The sequence below is a fragment of the Triticum dicoccoides genome, chromosome 1B, assembly GCF_002162155.2.
Source record: "Triticum dicoccoides isolate Atlit2015 ecotype Zavitan chromosome 1B, WEW_v2.0, whole genome shotgun sequence".
Taxonomy (NCBI): domain Eukaryota; kingdom Viridiplantae; phylum Streptophyta; class Magnoliopsida; order Poales; family Poaceae; genus Triticum; species Triticum dicoccoides.
In genome coordinates, this window is record NC_041381.1 from 684,608,452 (window position 1) to 684,621,499 (window position 13,048).

Sequence of the window (13,048 nt, forward strand, 5' to 3'; positions counted from 1 at the left end):
TTTTTGAAAAGTTTGAGACATGCGAACCATGTCCATTGGTGTATACGCATGAAGAAACTCCATGCAGATGGATCGTTTGGACTCACTTGATTTTGAATCACTTGAGATATGCAAATCATACCACATGGGCAAGATGACTGAAAAAGCCTCGTTTTTAGTAAGATGGAACAAGATAGCAACTTGTTGGAAGTAACACATTTTGATGTGTGCAGTCCAATGAGTGCTGAGGCATGCAGTGAATATCGTTATGTTCTTCACAGATGATTCGAGTAGATGTTGAGTATATTTACTTGATGAAACACAAGTCTGAATTATTGAATGGTTCAAGTAATTTCAGAGTGAAGTTGAAGATCATTGTGACAAGAGGATAAAATGTCTGTGATATGATCATAGAGATGAGCATCTGAGTCACGAGCTTTGGCACGCAATTAAGACATTGTGGAAATTGTTTCACAATTAATACCGCCTGGAACACCATAGTATGATGGTATGTCCGGACATCATAGTTGCACCCTATTCGATATGATGCGTACCATGATGTCTCTTATCAAATTACCACTATCATTCATGGGTTAGGCATTAGAGACAACCGCACTCACTTTAATAGGGCACCACGTAATTCCGTTGAGACGACATCGTTTGAATTATGGTTTGGAGAAACCTAAGTTGTCATTTCTTAAAAGTTTGGGGCTGCGACGCTTATGTGAAAAAGTTTCAGGTTGATAAGCTCGAACCCAAAGTGGATAAAATGCATCTTCATAGGACACCCAAAACAGTTGGGTATACCTCCTAATTCATATCCGAAAGCAATAGGGATTGTTTCTTGAATCGGGTCCTTTCTCGAGGAAAAGTTTGTCTCGAATAATTGAGTGGGAGGATGGTGGAGACTTGATGAGGTTATTGAACCGTCACTTCAACAAGTGTGTAGCAGGGCACAGGAAGTTGTTCCTGTGGCGCCTACACCAATTGAAGTAGAAGCTTATGATAGTGATCATGAAGTTTTGGATCAAGTCACTACCGAACCTCGTAGGACGACAAGGACGCGTAGTGCTTTATAGTGGTACGGTGATCCTGTCTTGAAGGTCATGTTGCTAGACCACAATGAACCTACGAGCTATGGAGAAGTGATAGTGGGCCCAAATTCCGACAAATGGTTAGAAGCCATGAAATCCGAGATAGGATCCATGTATCAGAACAAAGCATGGACTTTGGTGGACTTGCCCAATGATCGGCAAGCCATTGAGATAAATGGATCTTTAAGAAGAAGACGGACATGGACGGTAATGTCACCGTCTATGAAGCTCGACTTGTGGCGAAGAGTTTTTCACAAGTTCAAGGAGTTGACTATGATGAGATTTTCTCATCTGTAGCGATGCTTAAGTCTGTCTGAATCATGTTAGCATTAGCTGCATTTATGAAATCTGGCAGATGGATGTCAAAACGAGTTTCCTTACCAGTCTTCGTAAGGAAAGGTTGTATGTGATACAATCAGAAAGGTTTTGTCGATCCTAAGGATGCTAAAAGGTATGCTAGCTCCATCGATCCTTCCATGGACTGGAGTAAGCATCTCGGAGTTTGGAATATACACTTTGGTAAGATGATCAAAGATTTTGGGTTTATACAAAGTTTACGAGAAACTTGTGTTTCCAAAGAAGTGAGTGGGAGCACTATAGAATTTCTGATGAGTATATGTTGTTGACATATTGTTGATCAGAAATGATGTAGAATTTCTGGAAAGCATATAGGGTTATTTGAAAGGTGTTTTTCAATAGAAAACCTGGATTAAGCTACTTGAACATTGAGCATCAAGATCTATGAGGATAGATCAAAAACCGCTTAATGGTACTTTCGAATGAGCATATATCTTGACATGATCTTGAAGGTGTTCAAGATGGATCAGTCAAAGAAGGAGTTCTTGCCTGAGTTGTAAGGTATGAAGTTAAGACTTAAAGCTCGACCACGGCAGAAGAGAGAGAAAGGACGAAGGTCGTCCCCTATGCTTCAGACGTAGGCTCTATAGTATGCTATGATGTGTACCGCACCGGAAGTGTGCCTCGCCATGAGTCAGTCAAGGGGTACAAGAATGATCCAGGAATGCATCATTGGACAGCGGTCAAAATTGTCCTTGGAGTAAATAAGGACATGTTTCTCGATTATGGAGGTGATAAAGAGTTCGGCGTAAAGGGTTACGTCGATGAAAGCTTTAACACCTATCCTAATGACTCTGAGTAGCAAACCGGATACGTATAGTGGAGCAACCATTTGGAATAGCTCCAAGTGGAGCGTGGAAGCAACATTTACAATATGACCTAGAGATTTGCGAAGTACATACGGATCTGAATGTTGCAGACCCATTGACAAAAACATCTCTCACAAGCAAAACATGATCAAACCCAAGAACTCATTGAGTCTTAATCACATGATGATGTGAACTAGTTTAGCGACACTAGTAAACTCTTTGGATGTTGGTCACATGGTGATGTGACCTGTGAGTGTTAATCATAGGGCGATGTGAACTAGATTATTGACTCTAGTGCAAGTGGGAGACTGTTGGAAATATGCCCTAGAGGCAATAATAAATTAGTTATTATTATATTTCCTTGTTCATGATAATCGTTTATTATCCATGCTATAATTGTATTGATAGGAAACTCAGATACATGTGTGGATACATAGACAACACCATGTCCCTAGTAAGCCTCTAGTTGACTGGCTCGTTGATCAATAGATGGTTACAGTTTCCTGACCATGGACATTGGATGCCATTGATGACGGGATCACATCATTAGGAGAATGATGTGATGGACAAGACCCAATCCTAAGCCTAGCACAGAGATCGTGTAGTTCGTATGCTAAAGCTTTTCTAATGTCAAGTATCTTTTCCTTAGACCATGAGATTGTGCAACTCCCGGATACCGTAGGAATGCTTTGGGTGTACCAAACGTCACAATGTAACTGGGTGTCTATAAAGGTGCACTACAGGTATCTCCGAAAGTGCCTGTTGGGTTGGCACGAATCGAGACTGGGATTTGTCACTCCGTGTGACGGAGAGGTATCTCTGGGCCCACTTGGTAGGACATCATCATAATGTGCACAATTGTGACCAAGGGGTTGATCACAGGATGATGTGTTACAGAAGGAGTAAAGAGACTTGCCGGTAACGAGATTGAACAAGGTATCGGTATACCGATGAACGAATCTCGGGCAAGTACAATACCGCTAGACAAAGGGAATTGTATACGGGATCGATAGACTCCTTGACATCGTGGTTCATCCGATGAGATCATCGTGGAACATGTGGGAGCCACTATCCAGATCCCACTGTTGGTTATTGACCGGAGAACGTCTCGGTCATGTCTGCATGGTTCTCGAACACGTAGGGTCTACACCTTAAGGTTCGATGATGCTAGGGTTATAAAGGAAGTTTGTATGTGGTTACTGAATGTTGTTCGGAGTCCGGGATGAGAACCCGGACGTCACGAGGAGTTCCGGAATGGTCCGGAGGTAAAGATTTATATATGGGAAGTCCTGTTTTGGTCACCGGAAAAGTTTTGGGTTTTATCGATAACGTACCGGTACCACCGGGAGGGTCCCGGGGGTCACCCATGTGGGGCCACCATCCCCGGAGGGCAGCATGGTCCAAGTGTGGGAGGGGACCATCCCCAGGTGGGCTGGTGCGCCCCCCCCACAAGGGCCCAAGGCGCCTAGGGTTTGGGGAGGGGGCGCCCCACCTTTCTTGGGGGGCAAGTTTCCCCCTCTCCCCCCCTTGGCCGCCCCCCTAGATGGGATCTAGGGCTGGCCGCCGCCCCTAGGGGGTGGAAAACTAGGTGGGGGCGCAGCCCCCTCTCCCCCTATATATAGTGGAGGCAAAGGTGCAGCCCAACGCACGAAGTTCTTCTCCTGTTGGCGCAGCCCTACCTCTCTTTCTCCTCATATCTCGCGGTGCTTGGCGAAGCCCTGCTGGATCACCATGCTCCTCCACCACCACCATGCCGTTGTGCTGCTGCTGGATGGAGTCTTCCTCAACCTCTCCCTCTCTCCTTGCTGGATCAAGGCATGTGAGACGTCACCAGGCTATACCTGTGTTGAACGCGGAGGTGCCGTCCGTTCGGCACTAGGATCTCCGGTGATTTGGATCACGACGAGTACGACTCCTTCAACCCCGTTCTCTTGAATGCTTCCGCTTAGCGATCTACAAGGGTATGTAGATGCACTCTCCTTCCCCTCGTTGCTGGTTTCTCCATAGATAGATCTTGGTGACACGTAGGAAAATTTTCCCAACACCCCTGGCCTTGATTCTTTCGCCAGTATTTTTTATATTTTCCAAAACTTATCTCTGTGGATTTTCAGGTCATTCCGAGAACTTTTGTTTTTTGCACAATAAACAACACCATGGCAGTTCTGCTGAATACAGCGTCAGTTCGGGTTAGTTTCATTCAAAGCATGCAAATTAGAGTCCAAAACAAGGGAAAATGTGTTTGGAAAAGTAGATATGTTGGAGACGTATAAACTCCCCCAAGCTTAAACCTTTGCTTGTCCTCAAGCAATTCAGTTGATAAACTGAAAGTAATAATGAAAAACTTTTACAAACTCTGTTTGCTCTTGTTGTTGTAAATATGTAAAGTTAACATTCAAGTTTTCAACAAGTATTATGAACTAACCATACTCACAATAACACTCAGGTCTCACAATTACTCATATCAATGGCATAATCAGCTAGCGAGCCATAATAATAAAACTCGGATGACAACACTTTCTCAAAACAATCATAGTATGATAGAACAAAATGGTATCTCGCTAGCCCTTTCTGAGACCGCAAAACATAAATGCAGAGCACCTTTAAAGATGAAGGACTGACTAAACATTGTAATTCATGGTAAAAGAGATCTAGTCAAGTCATACCCAATATAAACCAATAGTAATGAATGCAAATGACAGTGTGCTCTCCAGCGGGTGCTTTTTAATAAGAGGATGATGACTCAACATAAAAGTAAATAGATAGGCCCTTCGTAGAGGGAAGCAGGGATTTGTAGAGGTGCCAGAGCTCGATTTTAAAATAGAGATAAATAACATTTTGAGCAGCATACTTTCACTGTCAACGCAACAACTATGAGATGGCGATATCTTCCATACTACATGCATTATAGGCGGTTCCCAAACAGAATGGTAAAAGTTTATACTCCCCCACCACCAACAAGCATCAATCCATGGCTTGCTCGAAACAACGAGTACCTCCAACTAACAACAACCCTGGGGGACTTTTGTTTAATTATATTGATTTGCTTTGATATTTTTGGATCATGGGACTGGGCATCCCGGTTACCGGCCGCTTCTCGTGAATGAGGAGCGGTGTCCACTCCTCTTGAGAATAACACACCTAGCATGGAAGATACAGGCAACCCTAGTTGAAACATGAGCTGCTCGAGCGTACAAAACAGAATTTCATTTGAAGGTTTGGAGTTTGGCACATACAAATTTACTTGGAATGGCAGGTAGATACCACATATAGGAAGGTATGGTGGACTCATATGGAACACCTTTGGGGTTTAAGGAGTTTGGATGCACAAGCAGTATTCCCGCTTAGTACGGGTGAAGGCTAGCAAAATACTGGGAAACGACCAACTGAGAGAGAGACAACAGTCATGAACATGCATTAAAATTAATTCACACCGAGTACAAGCATGAGTAGGATATAATCTACCATGAACATAAATATCATGAAGGCTATGTTGATTTGTTTCAACTACATGCGTGAACATGTGCCAAGTCGAGTCACTCAGTTCATTCAAAGGAGGATACTATCCCATCATACCACACCACAATCATTTTAATAGCATGTTGGCACGCGAGGTAAACCATTATAACTCATAGCTAATCAAGCATGGCACAAGCAACTATAATTTCTAAAGGTCATTGCAAATATGTTTACTTCATAATAAGCTGAATCAGGAACGATGAACTCATCATATTTACAAAAACAAGTGAGGTCGAGTTCATACCAGTTTCTCTCATCTCAATCAGTCCATCATATATCGTCATTATTGCCTTTCACTTGCACGACCGAACGATGTGTATAATAATAATAGTGCACATGCATTGGACTAAGCTGGAATCTGCAAGCATTCAACTCAAGAGAGAAGACAAGTAATATGGCCTCTAAGTTAAATAAACAATCATGCATATGAGAGCCACTAAACATTTTCAATATGGTCTTCTACTCTCGACCCCCAAAGAAAAGAAAACAAAAGAAAAGAAAACTATTTACATGGGAAAGCTCCCAACAAGTAAAAGGAGAACGAGAAATCTTTTTGGGTTTTCATTTTAATTTCTACTACAAGTATGGAATTTAAACTAACTATTTTTTTGGTTTTTCTTAAGGTTTATCAAACACACAAGAAGAAAGCTAGAAAAAGAAATTAAACTAGCATGAATAATACAATGAAAGAGTATGAGCACCGACAACTAGAATAGTGTGTGAACATGAATGTAAAGTCGGTGAGAAATACATACTCCCGCAAGCTTAGACTTTTGGCCTAAGTTGGTCTAAGGCCAAGGGTAGCTTGGCTGATATATGTAGTTGTAGCTAGGGTCGTACTGAGATGCAGCAGAAAATGCCTCCTGAACTGCGACATGTTGGCGAGCCGCCTTCGCTCTCCCCTCGTGTTCAGCTGCCTCCTCCCTGGTAACAACATATCTTCGTTTTGCCTGGTAATCAAAAAGGAAAGGAGCAGGGAGAGTAACATGGACAGAGCTATGTCTATCAAAGATTAGTCGATACTGAAGGAATTGTTCATTCCTCAAAAGAAAATGATGTTTGACCATCGCATCATAATCTAAATAAGCAGGAGGCAACACCATATCCCCCTCTCGTGGGGCTATACCAAGATATTAGCCACACGGGTCGCATAAATTCCTCCAAATAAATCTCTAGCCCTACCATTATTATGCAACCTGCGTGCAACTATTGCCCCCAAGTTGTAATCTTTATAACCTAACACAGCGCTCTTGAGGACACAAAGATCAGGGACACATATATGACATGCTTCATCTTTACCGTTAATGCATCTACCAATGAAGAGAGCAAAATAATGTATAGCAGGGAAATGAATGCTCCCTATGGTAGCTTATGATATATCCCCTAGATTCTCCCACAGTAATACTAGCAAGAAAGTCTCTAAATTCAGATTTGTGGGGATCATTAACATTGCCCCACTGCGGAAGTTTGCAAGCAGTTGTAAATTCCTCTAAGTCCATGGTATAAGATTTATCATAAATATCAAACATGACACTCTGAGAAATACGTGAACATTTATATTTAAACCTTCTCACAAATGAATCAGTCAATTGATAGTACCGAGGACACTTATCTTGTAAGAAGTCCTCAACATCGGCATTACGCACGTATGCGTCAAATTCATCCTTAAAGCCTGCATTGACCATAAAATCGTCTGATGGCCACTCACAAGCTCGCACTTCTGCGTCCCCCGGAAGTTCATCGTCTTGCTCACGCATAGCAAGCCTGAGTCCTTTCTTTATTGAAGAACCACCTTGATACATTCTCCTAGACATATTTCTTTTCTGAAAAATTTCTGAAATTTTAGTAACTTAAAAATAGAAGTGAATAAAACTTAACAAGATTGGTAGCCACTACTCTTACAAGTGCCTAGAGCCTATATCATGCATTAAAATTGCTTAGGACCTCATAAATTGGACATGCACGCTCAAGAACAGGGACACCTATGCAGCAACAATTTGCAATGAATAAAGCACTAGAACAAAAACTAATTGGACCAATGGAGGAGTCGCATACCAAGCAACAATCTCCCAAAGCAGTTTTGTGAATGGAGTTTTGAGCAAGGAGATCGAAAATCGCAGCAAAATGAGCTAGAACTCGTGCTTGAGCTGGATGGGGATTTTTTGGGAAGAAGATGGAGTGTGTGGGTGCAGGAATAAGTGGAGGGGGCCCACCATGGGCCCACGAGACAGGGGGGGCGTGCCCAGGGGGTGTGGGCGCGCCCTCCACCCTCGTGGCCTGGTGCTTGCCCCTGCTGCAGTGTTTTCAGCGCCTAAAATCCTCAAATATTCCATAAAAATCATACTAAATTTGCAGGGCATTTGAAGCACTTTTATTTTCGGGATATTTTTTATCGCACGGATAATTCAGAAAACATACAGATAATACTATTTTTGCTTTATTTATTCTAAATAACAGAAAGTAAAAAGAGGGTACAGAAGGTTGTGCCTTCTAGTTTCATCCATCTCATGATCATCAAAATGAATCCACTAACAAGGTTGATCAAGTCTTGTTAACAAACTCATTCCGAATAACACAGAACCGGAGAAATTTCGAATAACACTAAGTTACCTTAACGGGGATATGAACATCCCCAACAATAAGAATATCATACTTTTTCTTGACAGTAGGAAGAGGGAATTCAAAACCTCCAATAATGATAGTTGGAACTTTTCCAATAGAATTGATGCTATAAACTTGAGGTTGTTTCCTCGGAAAGTGTACCGTATGATCATTATCATTGACATAAAAAGTGACATTGCCTTTGTTGCAATCAATAACAGCCCCTGTAGTATTCAAAAGGGGTCTACCAAGGATAATCTACATACTATCGTCCTCGGGAATATCAAGAATAACAAAGTCCGTTAAGATAATGACATTTGCAACCACAATAGGCACATCCTCACAAATGCCGACAGGTATAGCAGTTGATTTATCAGCCATTTGCAAAGATATTTCAGAAGGTGTCAACTTATTCAATTCAAGTCTACGATATAAAGAGAGAGGCATAACACTAACACCGGCTCTAAGATCACATAAAGCAGTCTTAACATAATTTGTTTTAATGGAGCATGGTATGGTTGGTACCCTTGGATCTCCAAGTTTCTTTGGTATTCCACCCTTAAAAGTATAATTAGCAAGCATGGTGGAAATTTCAGCTTCCGGTATCTTTCTTTTATTTGTAATAATATCCTTCATATAGTTAGCATATGGATTTACTTTAAGCATATCAGTCAAGTGCATACGTAAGAAGATAGGTCTAATCATTTCAGCAAAGCGCTCAAAATCCTCATCATCCTTTGTCTTGGATGGTTTAGGAGGAAAGGGCATGGGTTTCTGAACCCATGGTTCTCTTTCTCTACCGTGCTTCCTAGGAACAAAATCTCTCTTATCATAATGTTGATTCCTTGATTGTGGGTTATCAAGATCAACAGCAGGTTCAACCTCTACTTCATTATTATTGCTAGGTTGAGCATCAACATGAACATTATCATTAACATTATCACTAGGTTCGTACTCATCACCTGATTGTGTTTCAGCATCAGAAATAGAAATATCATTGGGATTCTCAGGTGTGTCTACAACAGGTTCACTAGAAGCATGCAAAGTCCTATCGTTTTTCTTTTTCTTCTTTTTAGAAGAACTAGGTGCCTCTAAATTATTTTTCTGAGAATCTTGCTCGATTCTCTTAGGGTGGCCTTTAGGATACAAAGGTTCCTGAGTCATTCTACCAGTTCTAGTAGCCACTCTAATAGCAAAGTCATATTTATTATTTAATTCATCGAGCAAATCACTTTGAGCTTTAAGTACTTGTTCAGCTTGAGTGGTAACCATAGAAGCATATTTGCTAATAAGTTTAAGTTCACCTTTAACTCTAGCCATATAATCACTCAAGCGTCCTATCTTGAAAGCAATATTATTTAGTTCTCTACCAACATAAGCATTAAAACTTTCTTGTCTAGCCATAAAGTCATCAAAATCATCTAAGCATGGGCTATGAAATTTAGTAGAGGGAATTTCAACTTTATCATATCTATAGAGAGAATTTACCTTTACTACCTGTGTCGGGTTATCAAGACAATGTGTTTCTTCAATAGGCGATATATTAAGACCATGTATTTCTTCAATAGGAGGTAAATTCTTAACATCTTCAGCTTTAATACCTTTTTCTTTCATTGATTTTTTTGCCTCTTGCATATCTTCAGGACTGACAAATAGAACACCTCTCTTCTTAGGAGTGGGTTTAGGAATAGGCTCAGGAGTTGGCTCAATTGGCTCAGGGATTGCCTCAGGAATTGGCTCAGGAAGAGTCCAATTATTTTCATTAGTCAACATATTGTTCAATAGTAATTCAGCTTGGTTGACTATTCTTTCCCTGAAAACACGACCAACACAACTATCCAAGTAGTCCATGGAAGCATCGGTTAGTACATTATAACAGATATCAAGTATTTCATTTTTCTGAAGTGGATGATCAGGCAAAGCATTAAGTAATCGGAGAAGCCTCCCCAAGCTTGTGGGAGACTCTCTTCTTTGATTTGCACGAAGTTATATTTCCCGCAAGGCAGCTTTTTGTGACGCCCCCGATTCAATCGTACACTAATCATGCACGCAAATGTGTACGATCAAGATCAGGGACTCACGGGAAGATATCACAACACAACTCTAAAACATAAATAAGTCATACAAGCATCATAATACAAGCCAGGGGCCTCGAGGGCTCGAATACAAGTGCTCGATCATAGACGAGTCAGCGGAAGCAACAATATCTGAGTACAGACATAAGTTAAACAAGATTGCCTTAAGAAGGCTAGCACAAACTGGCATACAGATTGAAAGAGGCGCAGGCCTCCTGCCTGGGATCCTCCTAACTACTCCAGGTCGTCGTCAGCGGGCAGCACGTAGTAGTAGGCACCTCCGGTGTAGTAGGGGTCGTCGTCGACGGTGGCGTCTGGCTCCTGGACTCCAGCATCTGGTTGCGACAACCAGAAAGGAAGGAAAAGGGGAAAAGGGGGGGAGAAAGCAACCGTGAGTACTCATCCAAAGTACTCGCAAGCAAGGAACTACACTACATATGCATGGGTATATGTGTAAAGGGCCATATCAGTGGACTGAACTGCAGAATGCCAGAATAAGAGGGGGATAGCTAGTCTTATCGAAGACTACGCTTCTGGTCACCTTCGTCTTGCAACAGGCAGAAGAGGGTAGGTCGAAGTCCTCCAAGTAGCATCTCCAAGTAACATCTCATAGCATAATCCTACCCGGCGATCCCCTCCTCATAACCCTGAGGTAGAGCGACCACCGGTTGTATCTGGCACTTGGAAGGGTGTGTTTTATTAAGTATCCGGTTCTAGTTGTCATAAGGTCAAGGTACAACTCCAAGTCGTCCTGTTACCGAAGATCACGGCTATTCGAATAGATTAACTTCCCTGCAGGGGTGCACCACATAACCCAACACGCTCGATCCCATTTGGCCGGACACACTTTCCTGGGTCATGCCCGGCCGCGGAAGATCAACACGTCGCAGCCCCACCTAGGCAAAACAGAGAGGCCAGCACGCCGGTCTAAACCTAAGCGCGCAGGGGTCTGGGCCCATCGCCCTGAGCACACCTGCACGTTGCGTGGGCGGCCGAAAGCAGACCTAGCCTAGTGGAGTTCCAGTCCAATTCGGCGTGCGCCGCTCCGTCGCTGACGTCTGAAGTGCTTCGGCTGATACCACGACGTCGGGATACCCATAACTACTCCCACGTAGATGGTTAGTGCGTATAGGCTCGTAGCCAGACTCAGATCAAATACCAAGATCTCGTTAAGCGTGTTAAGTGTCCGCGAACGCCGAACAGGGCCAGGCCCACCTGTCTCCTAGGTGGTCTCAACCTGCCTTGTCGCTCCGCCACAAAGATCCACACAGAGGGCCGTCGGGACAAAGGTCCTTTCAGCCCCCAATCCGTGAATCACTCGCAGGTACTCTTCGAGCTGACCCGACTTTAGTCACCATCTGTATAGTATGTATGTATGTATAGTATATACCCGTGATCACCTCCCGAGTGATCACGGCCCAATAGTATAGCAAGGCAGACTGACAAGAATGTAGGGCCAATGATGATAAACTAGCATCCTATACTAAGCATTTAGGATTGCAGGTAAGGTATCAACAGATGTAGCAACAATGTCAGGCTATGCATCAGAATAGGACCAACGGAAAGCAGTAACAGGCTACACTACTCTAATGCAAGCAGTATAGAGAGTAGAATAGGCGATATCTGGTGATCAAGGGGGGGGGGGCTTGCCTGGTTGCTCTGGCAAGAGAGAGGGGTCGTCAACTCCGTAGTCGAACTGGGCAGCAGCAGCGTCGGTCTCGTAGTCTACTAGAGAGAAGAGGGGGAAGAAACAATGAATACCAAGTAAACAGATGCATATCGATGCATGACATGTCAAGAAGCGATGCTAGGCGTGCCCTAACGTGGTATGAGGTGGTACTGGTTAAGGGGGGAATCATCCCGGAAAGTATTCCCGGTGTTTCGTGTTTTCGGGCAGAGGAGCCGGAGGGGGAAAGTTGCGGGTTCGATATGTTAGGGGGGTGTGGCGGACGAACGGACTGCGTATCCGAATTCGTCCCATCGTTCTGAGCAACTTTCATGTTGAAAATATTTTAATCCGAGTTACGGATTAAAAGATATGATTTTCTAAAGATTTTATTAATTTCTGGAATTTATTTAATTATTTAATTAATTCGGAAAATGGATTTATGACGTCAGCATGATGTCATGCTGACATCAGCAGTCAACAGAGTTGACTTGGTCAACCTGACATGTGGGTCCAGTGGGACCCACCTGTCATTCTCTGTTAGTTTAATTATAGATTAGTTAAATAAATTAGTGATTATGTTAATCTAATCAGGATTAATTAACTTAATTAATTACTTAATCAATTAATTAATTAATGATTAATTTTAATAAACCATTTTTATTTTTATTAATCATATTTACTATTTTTATTTATTTATTTATTTATTTATTTTATTATTATTTTTATCATTATCATTATTTTTATTTTTATTTTATTTTTATCTTTGTTTTAATAAAAACCGTTCCTTTTAGGGGGGTGGGGCCCCCATGTCATTGGCCCAGGGCCAAACGGGTGCGGGTCCAATGGGCAGGCGGGCGACGGGCGCCCGTAGCCTGCCCGGGGCGGGGCGTGGCCGTGGCCACGGCGGGGTTGCCGCAGCGGGGCACCAGGAGCACCGGGGCGGCGTGG